We start from the raw sequence: 16,440 nt of genomic DNA, 5'->3' as shown, positions 1-16,440 counted from the left end.
CATTTTAAAGGTGGACATAGCTACTTGAGTGGAATTTTCAGTTGAGTCAGTAGGTACAGCAGTTTTATTTAGTAATCTACGTATTAATGTTATATTCAACATAATTTCTGCTAAGTAATGTGTTTTGTTACTATTTTCTCAATATAGAAAATTAAAAAAAAAAACACTTGGATTTACTTCTCCTAAATGTATATATGTGAAATAGGAACTTATTCACCATGCATCTATGTAGGGACAACTTTTGTAGTATTCTTTGATGTGGTCACTTAACTTACACCAATGTTAATAGTGCTACACAATGCCTGAATTTGTGAATATATAAAATTTTAAATATTTTAAGCATCCATTATTAATCTAAGATCAAAAGGAGATCTGATCTTGTCTAGTAGCATTTTAAGTTGGAAAATTGGTAGCAGATTGGATAGAGGGAATGTTGATATTTGTAAGATGACATTGAACCCAAAATGATGTGTTGCTGTCCTGTCCAGTAGCTAAAGACAATATTTCTGCACTGAGAAAAGATAATTAATGATAAGAAAACAAGTCTTAGAAGTAATTTCAAAATATTCGTAATTATGCTTACTATGTTAGTTTACTTGCTAATTAAAAATAAGTTAATATGTTTCTTATTGAAATGGAATTGCATCACTTTCCCACTCCCTTTTCTCACTCTCAGCTAGCCTCATTGGGACCCCTCCCATGCTTTCCCAACTCTCAAGTTCATAGCTTCTTTTTCTTTATCATTGTTACACGTGTGTGTGTGTGTGTGTGTGTGTGTGTGTGTGTGTGTGTGTGTATGCCCATTACATATAAACACAACTTGCTGAGTCTGCTTTTGTTGACTGTGTTTGAATGGTTTCATGGTTTCCTATCTTGCATTGGATTATAAATCAAAATGATGGGTTTTATTAGAAAATATACAAATATGTATATTTACTTTGTTTACTTTCCTAATTATTTGCTCTCACCTTTCTCCCATTGGTTCTTTTCTTCCTCTTAAATAAGTCCCTTCTGTATTTTTGCTTAGTGTGTGTGTGTGTGTGTGTGTGTGTGTGTGTGTGTGTGTGTGTGTGTGTGTTTGTGATTTTTCCTTATCTATTAACTGGATGATAGGTAGTTAAGCTGATTGATAATTAACCTTTCTTTTCTATTAATTTTTTGATGACAGGCATGGAACCCAGGGCTACATATATGCCCATCAGCTACTAACTGAGCTGCTCCTCCAACCCGTCTTTAAAAAGTATATCACCTTTGCTACTCTTGGGCCCAAGGATTAGTGAGAGAAGAATAGAGCCAGGTAGATCCATTAAGAGATCTTTATGTTCAAATAATATAAAATAAGATGGTAAGAAGGGAGTATTTTAATAGAAATGTACTCATGTGGGGATGGATTAAGGGCAGGAGAACCAAGAGGTTGTTTCAAACATGTTTTCCAGATTTCTGGCATGAACAAAGTATGTGAAGCAAAGCCTGCTACTCAAATGAAGAAGATCAGAACAGAAATATATTTGGGGTGAAGATTTGATCTCACGCATGCTGTGTTTCTGATAATTATGAGAGATCAGAGTGGGAAGATAAGCTACAAGTTAAATGGATGTCACAGACCTCAGAAGAGGTCTTGCAAGAGAAGCTGTGAGCCGCTTGCATATGGACAGTCTTGAAGCTATCTCACCGAGTCACACGAGCTAAGCAGGGAATGGAGAGAAAGGATAAAGATCTTTGCATAGAATTCCAGCTAGTGGAAATAGAATTTTCAAAACTGCAAAGGAGAATTCAGAGAGATACAGAGCTCTAGATGCAAAACCTATTTTATTTCACTGAAATCAATTAAGCAGAACATTTTAAAGAATTGTGAAATGCACAAGAAGACTCAGAACACTGCAGATATCCCAATGTCCAGGGCCTTAATTCACTGTTATATTTTGTCTATTCCCTCATTAACTACAAACATAGTCCATTTTACCCCAAACACCACTTTATCATTTCCATTTTATGTTGGTTTTAGAAAGTATTATTTTAATAACACATTCATATCTGCAATATTTGTTCATTAATTTAAAAAGTATTGTCATTCTGCTTGAGGAAACAAACAAGTTTGTGATTTTTTAAAAAACTGAGACAATGTTAGATATTTTAATACTACTGCTAATTAATTTTTCTTTTTTGGAAGTCTAATTTTTAGGCTCACATTAGTAGAAGTAAATTACAATCTATTTGTTGTTGTTGATTTTGGATATTTTCCCATCTGGTCCTTACTTTTGACTGATAACTTGTGTCAATCAACTTTCATATCTTTGAATAATCATATTTGCTTCACTAGAACGTGTATATGTTCTGGTTTTCATATTCTTCACTACCACTTCTCTTTCTTTATATGTAGACATTATTTTAGCAGGTCTTTGTCTTTTAGAAATACACACACAAAAATACACTCTGCATATATCAGCATATACCCTCTGCAGAAATGCATAAAAGAACATCAGTGTTGTCTTTTTGTAGTTATTCTAGACATTTCCAGAGACAACAGTGGTGTTTTTTAAGTAGAAACTTAGCTCTTTGCAGATGAGCCTGAAATATTGGTGCTGAAGGGAACGATAGACCACTAAGAGCATGAGACATGGAAGACGCAGGAGGTGAACAAACACCAATGTGAAGGTGGTTAAGGAAGGAAATGGTGGGCTTGGAGCCGGAGTAGAGGTGACTGGGTCTTCAACTGACATTATCTTCAATGCAGACCTCTCAGCCTCTTGAAAGTAACGTTGTCTGAAATTTCCCTTACCACTGGCAAGTATCTGGGTGTTGCATTTAAACACAATAATTTGGTGATTCGGGGGTTACATTTTATAATTACTTCTATGTACAAAATTTATATGAAAACTATTAATTCCAAGACAATCTTTTTTTTTTACATAAAAGTTAGATTTTCCTTACCAAACAAAATCGTCTAAATTAAAATAAAATTGCTACTGATAAGCTAAATTACATGATATCTCCGAGATGCCTTAGTGTTAGGAAATCTTTCATAACTCAAGAAGGTCTCCCACAAATGTGGGAATTCCCTAATGTACTTGCCTCTACATCATTTATGAAAACAAAAAATAAGAAATGTCCAGGCTTGACTCCTGAAGGAACATTTGTGTTTGCCCTTCTTTACTTAGAAAAGTGCCTGGATTTTCCTAGCCTTGCCTCGTGTCACTAAGTGCATGCATACATGACAAAATGGTTCCCCAGATCTCATGGAATATTAAAATTTTGAGTGTATTTGATACATAATTTTATCAGTTATTTTATCCATGACTCAGTAAGTGGTTATTGTTGCTGATTTCCCCATCTTTCTCTCTCTGTGTGTACATGTGTGTATACATGAATGTGTATGTGTGTATAAGTGCATGTTTGTGTGTGCACATGTATGTGAGTGTGTATGTGAATGGGTATGATTGAATTTGTGTAAGTGTGTGTGTGTAATGTACTTTGATGTGTTTCCTTCTCTTTTAAAGCTTCTAATGTTTATCTTTTATAGTTCATTTAAATATTCTTTTGACAAGTCTCATTAACCATTAAACTAATTATGTTTGTTAATATCAATTGAAATCTCCCTTTACTGAAATAGACCTATTAATTTTCACAGAATGACAGTGGACTCTATTGTTTTATTTGTTCCAAAATGTCTTATTCTAAAACTGTCTTTGATTAAGAGAGCAATCACTTTGGTCATTAACAATATCTTGAATATTTTCAGTAAAGATTGTATTTTTGTATCCCAATCAAATGTCTGTTTTGAAAACTTAGGTTGTTATATGTGTCAAATATTTTCCTACAGCTGAAGTATGAATATATTAAAAACTTTTAAAGTATCATTTCACCAAATATTCAGTATTTTTAATAGGTTCCAACAGGGCAAAGTTTTAACGTTTTAACATTCAGTGAGAAAAGCATGTTCAAATGTGATTTCAGGGAAAAAAAGAGATATTGATAGACACTGTACAACTTAGGTAATGTTATCAGATATTTCAACGGAAATGTAAGAAACTTCACAATGTCAGCTATAAGCATCAATTTTATCTTATAAGCCATATCACAAATCTGCAGAGTATTCAAAAAATACTTGCGTAATTTTCAATACAATGTCTTTGATTTTAAAAAGCAAAGTCAAACAATTATTATGATATGATTAAAACAAACAGAACTGCAGAACTGCAGACACCTGCTCAAGGCTATTTGAAATACTTTTTATTTAAAATTCTATGGCCAAGCGGTGGGTTGATATGCACAACACCATTTTCACAGACTCTTATTAGTGTCTGTATGTCTGTCTGTCTGTTAAGCACAGGGCTTAGTGCTTAACTGAAGTGTGTGTGTGTGTGTGTGTGTGTGTGTGTGTGTGTGTGTGTGTGTGATTAAATATTCAGAACTTAATAAAATTTGGTTGAAAAAGTGATAGAGAAACACAGAGTTAAGTACATGGATCTTTGCAGCACGGTTTGAAGTAGACTATTGCTTTTTTATCAAACTTCTGAGGTCTGCTGGCCTTCAAGGGAGGGAAAGTCTTTGCAACCAACATGGAAGGCACTTCAGGTTTGTGCACTTGTAATAAACAGAAGCCCATTTTTATTAGTATAATTTCAGTTTGACTTTATATATTTAAAGGCAATGTTAAGATGCATAGGCATAAAGCCTTCCTAGGTGTGTTAGAGCAAATTTGGAGTACTGAGATGTGATATTCAAATTGAAAACTTGAGCTCTGATTTGGACATAGAAGTTTAAGTAAAATATAAAGTAACCAGAGGTGGAAGAATGGTGAAAAAATCCAGGCAAAGAAAGAAATTGTGACCAGAAGAAGAAACTTAAGGAGTGTTAGAAAGAAAATAGACTGGTGTTGTCTTAATGGAATGTGGACTTAATGGAAATAAAGGAAAAAAAAAGAAAACCAGTACGTATTTGAAAAACACATTCAGGATCAGAGATGAACTTTGAAAAAGCTTATTTTTTTTTCTGTTGAATTTATGACAATGGTTTGGGCCAAGGGAGAGGCTCAATGTTGCTAGGCTTGTGGTCCAACTAAAATGTCATGACTTATGAAAACCATAATATTTTGGAAAATTAACAATAATTAATCAATATTTCCCTTATATCAGGCTAACCTTAATTTAATTTTGTTTATTTTCTAATTTCATACATGTCTACAATGCAATATAATGTGTTCTATATAGAATATATCAATATACTATAGACAATATATTCATAATGTAAACTCCACTTATTCCCCACTTTAGCTTTCCTCATGTTTTTCCAACACATCTTACTGCCTACATTCATATCTGTCCATCTGTCTCTCTATACATATATATTCAAATATATTCATATATAAATTATACATATGTATACATATTTTGAATATATATTTGAATAGGTATGGACCATACACAGAACCATGGGAATCCTATCATTGGTCATATCCTCAATAAACGATTGATTCTTCCATCCTTAGAAGACATCAACTAACAATTGCTGTAAGTAAGGGATGGGACTCAGAAATCACCTGCTCCACATATGCTTGAATTCAGCTAGACTTTTTTTTTTTTTCAGTTCTTGTATAAGTAACTCCAGTGTCATGTTGAAGAGACAACATTTTACAGTATTCTTCCATATCTTTGAACTACTACCTTGTTTCTGCCTCCCTTCTACAATATGCCCATAGCATTGGCAGTAATGCTGGGTGGTGATATAGATATCCTATTTAGGGCTCAGCACTGAATCTTCTATTCTTATCATTTTGAAGAGCTTTGAATATCTTGTGGACTGCTGCCCATCCTGAAAAAATCTTCTTCTATGATTAAGGTCGAGAGCATCCTAAGTGTATAGCTAGGTACATAAATATTTAGGGAGCTCTTCATAAAAAGACAATTTGGCAAAATAGCAATAACGTGTTCTACTTTAGGACCCATGACCCTCCCAGCCATGGGCTTTTGATCATGATTGTAGTCCCACTCATGAAACTGCTTCCTGTGCAGGCCTCAAAATAAGATTAGAGTATGTGGTTAGTTACCCTATAACATTAATGTCATTATAGTATTAGTAGACATATATCTCATCATAGGTCAATATTTCAGCATACAGCATCCGTCACTGGAGAAGACCACTGATGTCTTTTCTCCCCAAGCAGTCTACATAATATCTTATGGCACTATGAGAGCTAACCAGTAGTGAGGGAGTTCTTGTTCTTTTGAAAATGATTTCTCTTTATACTGCAGCCAAAGTATATATTGTCTTCTGCATAGGGTCTTGTCACACAGTTATGATAGTTAATTAAGAACAATTACAAAAACCTGTGTTGTTCTGGACACCTCTGAGGCCCCTATGACCAATAATTAGAAGGGTGATAACCCATGCCTTGCTCTGTGATTTTCATTTAATATCCTATGTTATCTGGGAGCAGCATTATCTAACCATCCAGGATAATTATGTTCCAACACTTTTAAAGCTGTATTTTGAAATTAGCTTATTAAGTGATTGGCTTCCATGAAACATTTCCATATATTCTCTGTTTTGTTTTATGTACCCACTACTGCTTCCTCTCCCATATTCCATGGTCTCACCACCAACTAATCTTTTAACCCACAGCATTCTTCCTTTTATTTCACATGTATGTAAACTGAAGTTTCTGTCTTGCCAGCAGCTCCTAAGTAAACACACAGAGGCTTATATTAACTATAAATACTTGGCCAATAACTCAGGCTTGTTACTAGCTAAATCTTGGATTTAAATTAACCCATACTTCTTATTTATTCTTGGTCACATGTCTTAGTATATTTTCTCAGTACAGCATGCCCATCTTGCTTCTCTCTGTCTTTACTGGTGACTCTACACACTGCCCTTCTTCTCCCCAGTCCTTACTTTGGTTGTCCCACCTCTATTTTCTTGGGGTTAATAAAAAATCAGCTTTTTTTTATTAAGAATGAGAGCAACACGTTTTCATAATGTACAGAATTATTCCACAGAACATGTATTTTATTATGATTCCTTTTAAAAATATTGGTTTGTGATATAATAAGTTTCAATAGGTTTTAATAAACCTTTCGTTTGGTTTAGCATTCCTATCCACCTCCTCATTTCTCCCATAATCTTTATATTCCTACGTGCCTCTGATTTTCTACTCCATTATTAATTGACAAAAATTCAGGGTTACAACCAATACTAGTAAAAAGACAAGGCTGTTTAATATACATTCCTGTTTAACATATTGCTTCAAGTCTGAGCTGGAGCAATAATAGTAAAGAAATAAATAAAAGCGGGTACAAATAGGAAAAGAAGAAATCAAATATCTCTATTTTCAGATGATTTAACTCTATATATGAGACCCTAAAGGTTTCCTCCCAAATCACTTAGTGTGGATGACTACTTTGAACAGGATACAAGATCAACACACAAAGTCAGTAACTTTTCAATATACCAATGACAAACATACTAAAAATAAAGTTAGCGAAACAATCTCATTTATGACACACACATACACACACACACACACAGAGAGAGAGAGAGACAGAGAGAGACAGACAGACAGACAGACAGACAGACACAAATAAACTTAACCGAGAAACAGAAACTCTTATAGAAGAAATCTTAAGACACTGAAGAAAGAAACTGAGAAGACACAAGAAGTCTGAAAGATCTCCAGTGATAATGGGTTAGAATTAATATTGTGAAAATAATATAATGAAAAGCAATAAACATATTCAGAGTGATTGCAATGAAACTTCCAGGGCCTTTCTTCACAGACATAGAAAAACAGTCTCAAGATTTATACAGAGATACAAAAGACCAAAGACAGTTAAAGCAATCTTAAACAAAAAGAATACTGTGAGAGATACCACCATATCAGGTTTCAAATAATACTACAAAGTCATAGCAAAAAATTACAAAATGATATTGGCACAAAAACAGGCACATAAATCAATGAGATAGAATAGAATAGAATACCCAAATATACCTGTGTAGATATGACATAGGATTTTTAAAGTAATATGGCAATAATTATGGTAGAAAAAAACTTCAATAAATGATGATGGTCAAACTGGAAAGCTACATGCAAGAAAGTGAAGATAATCCTTACCTCTTATCCTGTGTACACGTCAAGTGTCAGTGTACCATGAACTCCACGTAAGACCAGGAACTTTGAAACTGCTGGAAGAAAACTTGGGGAGCACATTTCAACTTATAGACTTTCTGAATAAGACTCTAATAGCTTTGGAAATCACACCAACAGCACACAGAGAGAATTTATGGAATTAAAACTTGTCGGCATAGGAAAGGAAACTGAAGTGAATGGAAGGAGCTGACAAATGAGAGATCTTTGCCGACTATATATCCAACAGCAGATTCGTGCCTAGAATATATTAGAGACTCAAAAATGAAATATTAAAAATAAACCGCTTAATTAAAATATGGGAAATGGAACAAAAAAAAAACTTCTCAGAAAAAGATAAACGAATAGGAAACACTTAAAATGTTCTTCTCAAAATCCTGAGCATCCCTCTCTCTCATTCTTTCTCTGTCTCTCTCTCTGTCTCTCTCTCTGTCTCTCTCTGTCTCGGTCTCTGTCTCTCTGTCTCTCTCTGTCTCTCTGTCTCTCTCTCTGTCTCTCTCTCTCTCCTCCTCCGTCTTTGTGTTTGTGTTTATGCCACACGTGTGGTATATGGATGTCCATGGATGCCTGAAGATGGCACTTATCCCCAAAAGCTGGAGTTATAGGTGATTTTGAGATACCTGAAGAGGCTACTGTGAATTGAGAACCTAGTTAAGTGCACCACATGCTTTAAATCATTTAGCCATTTCTCTCCAATCTCTCCAAGCCCTTACCCTAGATTTCTACACAACTACATAAAAGCCTTGAATTGCATCAGAAGGAAGATATGGTATTAATAATTAATAAAACTATTCGTTTTAGTACTAAATAGCAACAAAATAATTTAATAAAAATAGTAACAATTGGTTAAAGGAAAAGGAAGGTATCGCTCGCATTTGTACCAAAATGTGAATTATAATTATGCGCAGCTTCCAGCTTCTTTCACTTATTCTCCTCTGAGTCCACTGTGGGGTTAACAGACCAACACACCTGCTCTCTAGGTTTGGGTCTCTGGAACTTTAGGAAATATAATCCTGTGTATCTTTTGAAGAAAGCTGGGATATTTCTGTTATTTCTCTAATCTATATCTGACATTTTCTTTCAAAGGAAGTTTGAATCAGTTCCCTCTCACCTTGTTATTCTGAAACAGAGCTTCGGAGAGCTCTCCTCCCCAGAGAGCAATAGATCAATGTGCGAGGTCACATTTGTTTGACTGTGTGTCAGGTAATCACAGTGCAGCCCATCACTGTTGACTGAGTAAAGAGAGCTAGAAAAACCCTGATATTTTCCATTGTGATCATAAATTCTAAGGATATTTATACAATCAAATGTGAAAGGATTTTGTCCATTACAATAAAAATACCCATTAACCCACAGCCTATGGAAACACACTGTATAACTTTACTTCCTTTCATATTGTAATTTTCCCATGGGAGGGCTAAAATTACTCCCAGAATTTGCTCATTTCTATTCTGCCAAGCTCTCTAAATGCTTATTGCTTAAATATTTTGATATATAGGAATCCTGCTGCTTTAATGTTTACATATATCCTAACTTGGAAACCTTGAAGATGACTAAGATTAGACCCTAAGAAACAGCAAAGTTAATAAAACATGAGATTCTGTATTCTCCCTGATTCCCAAGGCCAAGTTTAGAGACTCACTTATCAGCCTGTCAGGTTCCCTTTGATAGGAGAGAATTCTAAGTGGTAATTAATTAATACTTGAGTAATGCTTGGTAACTTACACTGTTTGCAGAGGGTTGTCATAACCTTATGATGTCCTTCTCCACTAGGTTCCATTCATTATCTCCAACATTCACGGAGCTGCAGAGAAATTAATTCACATTTCCCTGATTACAACATGCTTTCTATCCTCTGGACTCTTTTTTAAAACCTCAAGCTGTTTTCTAGAATTATACACATATGCAGACATGCACACATATACACACAGACAATGACATACACACAGATACATCACACACACACACACACACACACACACACACACATCACACTCTAACACCTGAGATTCATACATACTACCCCATATGCACACATACACACATCACACTCTAACACCTGAGATACATACATACTACCCCATACACTCTCTCTCTCTCTCTCTCTCTCTCTCTCTCTCTCTCTCTCTCTCACACACACACACACACACACACACACACACACACACACACACACACACACCACACACATCACACTCTAACCCCTGAGACATATAGACAAAGACACAGACGTACCACCCAAATACATACAAACACAGACATAGACACACAGACACAGACACATACACACACACACACACACACACACACACACACACACACACACAGAGAGAGAGAGAGAGAGAGAGAGAGAGAGAGAGAGAGAGAGAGAGAGACCACACACATATTACACTCTAAACCCTGAGACATATAGACACAGACTCAATACCCCCCATGCCCCCCACACACACACTTTAGGGCAACTTTTTGCTCTCAGGTTCTGCCCCATCATTACAACTACATTTCCTGTTCACACTAAAACTGGTCGGGTGCATATCACACACCATTAAATGCCATGTAACAGCAAACTTAATTTTTACATTTTGGTTCAGTTGTCCTGGCTGGCTCTCTACCTGATTATTGGTTCCATGACTGACAGCCTCTCCTCCGGCTTTTATGCAGAATGAAAGGATCATTATGGACATCAACTGAAATCAGAGAAGGCACACTAAATCTGTAAAAGATAACAAAACAAAACAAAACAAAATATTAATCACCTATGGCAACTGCCATCTGAAGTTATCCTTCCTTCATTCCACTCCAGCACAGCCACACAAACACAAAGAGAGTTCACAGTGTTTACTCGTATCAAACTGCAGAATTTGGCTCGCCCTAGGCATGGCTCTAGCCCGGAATCCAAGCTGCCACAAATATCAATTTGGAATGCAGCTTCAGCCCTCCTGGAAAAGCTGTCACCCGAAAGTCTGAAAGACGGAGAGTGCTGAGCCAGTGACACTGCTAAAGATGATCATGAAGACGTTTATCTAGCCTCTCCTGCCTCCCCTTCACCCAGCCCTTCAGAAGCTTATGTCAAATGTGACAAGCTCGGTGATGAATGGGTAGAAAGTTGACAGGTAGTGACAGGTGGCTGAGTAAATGAAATCTGCCACCATGTAATTCTGTGATTTTTTTTTTTTTTTTTTACCTTTCTGACACAATAAACTTATATTAGAATGTGTGACTAAGTAAGCCCCAGTAAGAAGAGCCATTCACCAGGAATTAGAGTTGAGATCAGAAAGCCCTGCACTCAACTCTCTCACGATTTCTGATTGCTGGTCTCTGGAATCAGATCGTAATCAAGCACACGTTATTTAAAGTGTTGTTTTCCTCTGCAAACATATCTAAAGTATTTAGCTCAAACTCATGAGTCAGAAAAATCTCACTTCTCATAAATCTCTTCTAGACTAGACTAAAAAAAAAAAAAAAAGAAATCAGCTCATTGGAATCTTGATTAATGGGAAATGGAGAAAGGCTTTAGGGTCAGAGCATTGTTCCATTGATGTCCCTGAAACATGGGGAACTGCTCACCACATCCACATCCAAAGCAATTGGAAATCATTTCAACTTTACTTTGTTTTGAGAGGCTTAGGGGTTATTGAATTGAGAGAAATTGGACTGAAACAAGTAATTTTTTTTGACACAGGCCACTAAACAGCTCGGAGCCCAGGAGCCCTTATGGCCCTGAGCAGGTCATTTAGTAAACAGTGGTTTCTTTCTCAGGGGATGTTTTCTTCTTAGAGAAATGTACTAAGAAACAAGTCTTAGTGATATTATGAAATTTCTTTTTTGTGTCTTATTACTTACAGGTAACATTAAAGGCAATGAGGGATCTGTAGACATGACTACCTCACAGTGGACAATAACAGCCTGGGGTCAGTGTGGACAGTGAGGATCAAATTATAACCACCCTTTAAAGGAGGGGTGACTCCATGAATTAACTGCAAGTTAAGAATCCTATTATGGAAAAGATTTCACAGTCTCTTTGAAAATATTCAATAAGTATTAATGCAATTAGACTTTGGAATATTGTAATGCCAGGTAGAGGTGGAAAAAATAATTGTTTTTATCCTATTTTTCAAGCAAAAATGTATGGTGACATGTTTTCATTTCAAGTTCATAGTTTTCTTTCAAATCTATATTTATTTATATGACTTAAGTTGCACTAACTTTTAAGTTTCTTTATCTTTTTCCTGATGTCTTTACAGATTCTTTTAATTTAGAAGGTTTAGTTTTTATTGAATAATACTTATCAACTGTCTGTTATTTTTTCAAATGTATGATAGAATATTATTTAGTCATTATGAATTTGCATCATCTCCCAATCAAAACTATGAATACTGATAATTTATTTTTGATAATTTTTCTGTACACTTGTGTTAGGCAAATTATACATGTAACATGTTTTCAAAATCAATGTAGTATAGAATATGCTATAATTCAGAGATGCTATATGTTGAACCCATATAAGAGTTCATTGATATTCATTAAGGTTTATTTTATGCTTTTTAGTTACCTAAATTTGTATCCTAATTTGCATTTGAACTATATTAATCCAAAATTCTTATTGTTTTACTATTGAGGAAAATTGCCATCCCATAGCTTGTAAAGGAAGAGAATAAGATTTTAAAATATTTCTTTCAATTATGCCTATAAATCTTTTTTTTTTTTTTTTTTTGGTTTTTTTGAGAGAGGGTTTCTCTGTATAGCTTTGGAGCCTTTCCTGGAACTTACTCTGTAGCCCAGGCTGGCCACAAACTCACAGAGATCTGCCTGCCTCTGCCTCCTGAGTGCAATTATTAAAGGCATTCACTACCACCGCCTGGCATGCCTAAGAATCTTAATGTGGTATTATAATTATGATCCAAGAAAATGGCTGCATGGGTATTAATATATGATTTATATTCCCAACACCCACATAAAAATTTTGCACTATATCATGCATGTGTAATCACATGCAATGGAGGCAGAGACAGTCTGACTCTGGAGCTCACTGGAAATCAGTCTAGTTGAATAAGTATGTTTCAGATTCAGTGAGAGATCCTGTCTCAAAAAAGTAAGGTGGGGTGAGATTGAGGAAAGCACCTGTTGTCAGCCTCTAGCTTCCACATGAATGTTCCCACAGCATGTGCAATTACATGCATGTGGGCACACACACATACACAGAAACAGGAATGCATACACAAAATTGTAATTATATTTAAGTTCAAATCCTAATCCATTACATCATAAACAAGTTCTGTATCACACACTTTCATCAAGGAAATCAATATCTCTAAATTTCAAATACCTCATATGGGAAGATTTGTTAATTTCTTAAAGTCTTAAATAGAAAATATGTGTGAAGTATTAAGGATACAACATTATATACTCTTGACGACAAAAAAAAAATCATTGCTCTCCCAGACTCTAGAGAAAACATATACACTGACCACCAAACACAACGTTTGTTTTCTGACTTCAGTGGAATAAACTCATTTTTGTTTCTTGTGTTCAGCATGATACTGATTAGATTAAATAAAATGCAGCACTGTTCACGCTCTCAAGGTGGTGGGAGAGTGAAAATACTAGGCTAAATAAAAACAAAAGGTAGCTGAAGCAAGCAGTGCAAAGGAGACACAGAAGGACACACAGCCATCAGGAGACAGACAGCTGGAACAAGTAGATGAAGGCTGACAGACACTGAGGACCACAGAGGCAAGCCAGGATCAGGCAAAGTAATACCCTGAATATGTAGGAAGAAATAATGTTACTACTATACAATTTGTTTCAGAGAAAAATATAAAGAGCCATGCACCTGAATTCACAGAAAAGACCAAGTTAGCCAAATCCATAGGAAACTCCACAAAAGGGAAACTATAGACTCATTTCTTTTGTGGTAATGAGCACTGAAATTCCTAATCACAAGTTACACCAGGGAAGTTGAGGCTGGAGGAGCTCAAGGCTAGCCTCTCTACTTAGGAAGAGCAGCAATAAAAAAAGACATAATATAGTATATTGTGAGTCACTTATATATAACAAGGAGCATTACAATATTATAATCACCATGTAAATCATATAGGAGGAGTGGGAAATATCATAATAAATATTTTCCATTTTAAGAAAACTTTCTACTCTGCATATTAACTCTGAAATATATATTCTTTTGTATTAGTTGACTTCCACCTGTCTAAATGAGATATAATTAATTACGAAAAGGGTTAAAATATTTTCAATAGATATGGGCCATTTCTAGTCCATTAAATATATATTATTTAGAAGAGTTCACACATATGTGTGTATATCTATACATTATTTATATATAAATTGTTTATTCCTAGGAAATTGATGATGTTTATCAAAACAAGTGAAAATGTTACTGAGTGCTTATATTTTGATAGGATTATTACAAAATATGGGGTGCACAAAATATTGGTTGTGTGGTAATATTTTATTTGTGCATCCCAATTAAGCATATATGGGGATCGGAGTAAAACTATATTAAAACTATATTAAAAACTATATTAAACATAGAAGTCAGGCAGTGCTAGCACATGCCTTTAATCCTAGTATTCAGGAGGCAGAGATCCATCCTGATCTCTGTCAGTTTAAGGCCACACTGGGAACAGAGCCAGGCATGGTGTACATACCTTTAATCCCAGTGCTAGTTAACCATAGAGGTCTGGAGGTCTATACAGACAAACAGGAAGTGATAGAGCTGGGCAGAAAGAGGAAGTAATGTATTGGGCAGAGAGAGGAAATAAGATGGCAGGGCACAGAAAGGTATATAGGCGTGAGTATACAGGAAGTAGCTCTCTCTGGAGGCTGAGGAGTTGGTAAGGTAAAGTTGGCTGTGGCTTGTCCTGTTCCTCTGATCTCTCAGTTTTCACCTCAATATCTAGCCCCCCCCCCCTTTTTTTAAATAATAAGACCATTTAGAGATTTGTCTTACAGGGTTGTGTCACATTCTTATCTCTATTAATCAGGGGAGGAATCAGATGTTGGCTAGGATTCCCCCCCCCCCCCCCCCCCCGTTTTCCACAAGCATTGAAGTATAATCACCTGCCATGGAGTCAGAGACACTCTGACCCTGGAGCTCACTGGAAATCAGTCTGGTTGAATAAGTGTGTTTCAGAATAACTGTATTCTGGACCTGAAGTAACTCTCCCAGGTACACTTGTTTATTGCATACTCATTTGAATATTCTTCCTTTCAGGACTTAGTTTTGTTCTTTAAAAACATTAATTATTCAAAAATTTTGTACAATATATTTTAATTATATTGACCCTCTCTCCAAATCCTCCCCAATCTACCACAACCCACCTACACTTAACTTCAGGTTCTCTCTTTCAAAACAAGAACAACAATGAAACGTGCAGTCTGTGGGCTGAACAAGGGAGACATCAGCATACATGATAAAGAGAACTGGAAAAAAAAAGAAAACAACTATGAAGCCTCAGCCCTGCACAAGAACTACAGGCAACTGAGGAAAGCTGGGAGTGATAGAGGCTGTCTTCCTAAGGGAAGGTATACCAATTATTTGTTCGGTGCCAAATGGTCAGCCCTGAAAACATACATTCAAGTTATATCTTATGGACTTAGCAGTTTATATTTATGAATACTCATGTACACACATCATCTATATTACATATGCATATAAAGACATATTTTTCATGCAAAACCAATTAATGAAAAGAGAAGTCATGAATTTGAAGCAGAGCAGGAAGGAGCATATCAAAAAGTTTTGAGAGAGTAAATTGAAGGGAGAAATGATGTAATTATATTATAATCTAAAAAAAAAAAGTCCTGTTTGTGTTGGCCACAGTCTTTGTATATGGGTCAACTAGAGTGTAGTCACCCTACCGTGGGTCAGGTATTAAAGAAAACTGATCCTTTCTTTCCTGGCAGCTATCAAATTCCAGTACATCCTCAGTTAGGAATGGGACTTCACGTCCATCTCCTTAGTTTATGCTGGGATTTTGTCTGACTTAAACTTGCACAGGTAATGTTCATGCTGTCACAACCATGGTGAGTTTATCTGTGCAACTGTCCAGTTATATAGAAAAAACATTGTTTCCTTAAAGTCATCAAGCTTGCATATTTTTGGTGAATTCATACATTTTTAATCATATGTGCATACAATGCTGTGTTGATTATTTAAAACATGCATCCCTCTAACAAATCTGGGTGGCACTTTCATCATTCATTAAAGACATGAATGACCTCAGAACCTGAGGTCCCATGTCTACAAGACATTCAGGATAATTCTATATTAGTCATCA

The 16,440-nt window shown here is 35.6% G+C and overlaps 1 long non-coding RNA gene across 1 annotated transcript in view; it reads right to left on the bottom strand.

Annotated features, from left to right (window-relative positions):
• Positions 1-11,161, bottom strand: part of LOC114686134 — a 39,389-nt gene extending 28,228 nt beyond the window's left edge. The window contains exons 1-4 of the long non-coding RNA XR_003733537.1: positions 10,986-11,161; positions 10,756-10,856; positions 9,869-9,947; positions 8,111-8,192 (exon numbers count right to left, since the gene is read on the bottom strand). This is a non-coding gene — a long non-coding RNA (uncharacterized LOC114686134). The remainder of the gene's footprint in view (positions 1-8,110; positions 8,193-9,868; positions 9,948-10,755; positions 10,857-10,985) is intronic.
• Positions 11,162-16,440: the final 5,279 nt, after the last annotated feature.

Source organism: Peromyscus leucopus, chromosome 8a (genome assembly GCF_004664715.2).
Source record: "Peromyscus leucopus breed LL Stock chromosome 8a, UCI_PerLeu_2.1, whole genome shotgun sequence".
In the NCBI taxonomy this organism is placed as follows: domain Eukaryota; kingdom Metazoa; phylum Chordata; class Mammalia; order Rodentia; family Cricetidae; genus Peromyscus; species Peromyscus leucopus.
Note: the sequence above shows the minus strand (reverse complement) of the source record. Positions and strands in the feature narration are given on the sequence as shown.